Raw genomic sequence first — 4,327 nt, forward strand, 5'->3', positions numbered from 1 at the left:
CTTGCATATTGCGGATTCCACTATTAAGAAACCTATGGGAAGAATTAATGATGTTTTTATTGTTGCAAATAGGAATTATGTGCCCGTAGATTTCATCGTTCTTGATATAGATTGCAATCCTTCTTGCCCTATTATTCTCGGTAGACCTTTCCTTACAACGGTTGGTGCAATTATTGATATGAAGGAAGGGAATTTTAGATTTCAATTTCCATTAAAAAAGGCATGTAACACTTTCTAGAAAGAAAATAAAATTGCCATATGAATCTATCATGAGAGCCACTTATGGATTGCCTACCAAAGATGACAATACCTAGATCTATCCTCGCTTTTATGACTAGCTAGGGGCGTTAAACGATAGCGCTTGTTGGGAGGCAACCCAATTTTATTTTAGTTTTTTTGCTTCTGTTTAGGAATAAATAATCCATCTACCTTCTGTTTAGATGTGGTTTTGTGTTTAATTTGTGTTTGTGCCAAGTTAGACATATAGGATCTTCTTGGATGATAGTTATTTGATCTTGCTGTAATTTCCAGAAACTTTCTGTTCACGAAAACAATTGTTAAAAATCACCAGAACGTGATAAAATACTGATTCCAATTGATGCTGATCAATAAACAAATTGTATAGGTCTTCCTATTTTGGTAGATATTTTTGGAGTTCCAGAAGTTTGCGTTAGTTACAGATTACTACAGATTGTTCTGTTTTTGACAGATTCTGTTTTTCATGTGTTGTTTGCTTATTTTGATGAATCTATGGCTAGTAAAATAGTTTATAATCCATAGAGAAGTTGTAATACAGTAGGTTAACACCAATATAAATAAATAATAAGTTTGTTACAGTACCTTGAAGTAGTCTTTTGTTTTCTTTCTCTAACGGAGCTCACGAGATTTCTATTGAGTTTTGTGTTGTGAAGTTTTCAAGTTTTGGGTAAATTCTTTTGATGGATTATGGAACAAGGAGTGGCAAGAGCCTAAGCTTGGGGATGCCCATGGCACCCCCAAGATAATCCAAGGACACCAAAAATTCCAAGCTTGGGGATGCCCCGGAAGGCATCCCCTCTTTCGTCTACTTTCATCGGTAATTTTACTTGGAGCTATATTTTTATTCACCACATGATATGTATTTTGCTTGGAGCGTCTTGTATTACTTGTGTCTTTGTTTGTTAGTGTGCCACAATCATCCTTGCTGTACACACCTTTTGAGAGAGCCTTATATGAATTGGAATTTGATAGAATATTCTATGTGCTTCACTTATATCTTTTGAGCTTAGTAGTTTTGCTCTATGTGCTTCACTTATATCTTTTGAGCGTGATAATTTTGCTCTATGTGCTTCACTTAGATCTTTTAGAGCACGGTGGTGGATTTGTTTCAAAGAAATTATTGATCTCTCATGCTTCATACATGAAGAACATAAGCCAGATGACGGAACGCAGAGACCTAGGATGTAGAAGATCATAACATGAGCGATTCGGCAGATTTGGATTCCTTTCCTATATATCCACTCATGTGGTACTTCATCATATGATTCATATAAGATCCATCTGTCTGAATTCCTCAAAGCGAGGCTCATCAAAATGAAAAATCTAAGACTACTATAAGACTACCAAAAAATAATAAAACAAGAAAAAAATTGAACGATTAAATTACTGCTCCTGAATATTCAACTGACCGATTGAAAATCCTGCCGAGGCAATCGTATTTGTTTTGGTAGATATGCTCTTCAAGCACTTGAACCCGCTTGGATCACGGCGAGACAGATAGAAGCAGGACCAAGAGCAATAACACGATATGCACTTTTTTAAAAATTTCTAGAATGAAAGTCTTTATGCTCTTATTAATAAGATTTACTAACCTTATGATTTTGGAGAAGATAGGTGGAAGTTGTAAGTCCTATTGTAAGAATACTCCACTTTTCATAATTTTCATAATAGAATCCGGCCATAGCATAATTGAGAGATCCAAGAAGTGCTTCGGCAAGTAAAGGGGGTTCTAATATATATTGGTTGTGCTCGAAAGGCACTTATGAATCGATTGACTAATCCAATTCCAATATCTTGATTTCACGCGGCAATCTGTCTACCTGGGACTGTCCCTTGGCCCGCGGGTCTGACACAAGGTTAGAATCCGAGCTCTTCCAGAGTGGTATCTCACTGATGGCTCGGGCCCCCCCCCCCCGGAAGGGGGCCTTCTTCGCCTTCCACCTAAGCTGAGAAGAGGGAATTTCCGATGGAGCGGTGAAATGCATTGAGATCGGAAAGAACACCAACGGCGAAAGCACTCTGCTGGGCCGACACTGACATTGAGAGACGAAATCTAGGTTAGATTATTTTGAGAGTCGTTAATAGCATGGTAATTTGCTTAATAATAAAATGCTTGGTATTCAAGATTTGTAAACCTTTCTTTTGAGTGCGTTGAATACTAAGAAAAGTTGGATGCTTGATAATTGTTTTGAGATATATATGGAGGTAATAATATCAAAGTCATGCTAGTAGAGTAATTGTGAATTTGAGAAGTGCTTGAGTTGAAGTTTGCAAGTCCCTTAGCATGCACGTATGGTAAACGTTATGTGACAAATTTGAAACATGAGGTGTTATTTGATTGTCCTCCTTATGAGTGGCGGTCGGGGACGAGCGATGGTCTTTTCCTACCAATCTATCCCCCTAGGAGCATGCGCGTAATGCTTTGGTTTTTGATGGCTTGTAGATTTTTACAGTAAGTATATGAGTTCTTTATGACTAATGTTGAGTCCATGGATTATACGCACTCTCACCTTCTATCATTGCTAGCCTCTTCGGTACCGTGCATTGCCCTTTCTCACATTGAGAGTTGGCGCAAACTTCGCCGGTGCATCCAAACCCCGTGATATGATACGCTCTTTCACACATAAACCTCCCTATATCTTCCTCAAAACATCCACCATACCTACCTATTATGGCATTTCCATAGCCATTCCGAGATATATTGCCATGCAACTTTCCACCATTCCGTTCTTCATGGCATATCTATCATTGTCATATTTCTTAGCATGATCATGTAGTTGACATAGTATTTGTGGCAAAGCCACCGTTCATAATTCTTTCATACTTGTCACTCTTGGTTCATTGCATATCCCGGTATACCGCCAGAGGCATTCATATAGAGTCATACTTTGTTCTAGTATCGAGTTGTAATCATTGAGTTGTAAATAAATAGAAGTGTGATGATCATCATTTAATAGAGTATTGTCTCAAAAAAAGAGAAAGCCCAAAGAAAAAAAGGCCCAAAAAAATAAAAAGGGGGCAATACTACTATCCTTTTTTTCCACACTTGTGCTTCAAAGTAGCACCATAATCTTCATAATAGAGAGTCTCTTGTTTTGTCACTTTCATATACTAGTGGGAATTTTTCATTATAGAATTTGGCTTGTATATTCCAACAATGGGCCTCCTCAAGTGCCCTAAGTCTTCATGAGTAAGCAAGTTGGATGCACACCCACTTAGTTTCTTTTGTTGAGCTTTCATACATTTATAGCTCTAGTGCATCTGTTGCATGGCAATCCCTACTCCTTGCATTAACATCAATCGATGGGCATCTCCATAGCCCATTGATTAGCCTCGTTGATGTGAGACTTTCTCCTTTTTGTCTTCTCCATATAAGCTCCATCATTATATTCTATTCCACCCAAAGTGCTATATCCATGGCTCACGCTCATGTATTGCGTGAAAGTTTATGAGTTTGAGATTATTAAAGTATGAAACAATTGCTTGGCTTGTCATCGGGGTTGTGCATGATGAGAGCATTCTTGTGTGACAAAAATGAAGCATGACTAAACTATATGATTTTGTAGGGATAAACTTTCTTTGGCCATGTTACTTTGAGAAGACATAATTGCCTTGTTGGTTTGCTTAAAGTATTATTATTTTTTATGTCAATATGAACTTTTGTCTTGAATCTTTCGGATCTGAATATTCATACCACAATTAAGAAGATTTGCATTGAAATTATGCCAAGTAGCACTCCGCATCAAAAAATCCCTTTTTATCATTTACCTACTCGAGGACGAGCAGGAATTAAGCTTGGGGATGCCTAATACGTCTCCAACGTATCTATAATTTTTGATTGCTCCATGCTATATTATCTACTGTTTTGGACAATATTGGGCTTTATTTTCCACTTTTATATTATTTTTGGGACTAACCTATTAACCCGAGGCCCAACCCAGAATTGCTGTTTTTTGCCTATTTCAGAGTTTCGGAGAAACAGAATATCAAACGGAGTCCAAACGGAATAAAATCTTCGGGAACGTGATTTTCTCACCGAACGTGATCCAGGAGACTTGGACCCTACTCC

The sequence above is a fragment of the Triticum urartu genome, chromosome 5A, assembly GCF_056163025.1.
Source record: "Triticum urartu cultivar PI428250 chromosome 5A, HENAU_Tu73, whole genome shotgun sequence".
Lineage (NCBI taxonomy): Eukaryota > Viridiplantae > Streptophyta > Magnoliopsida > Poales > Poaceae > Triticum > Triticum urartu.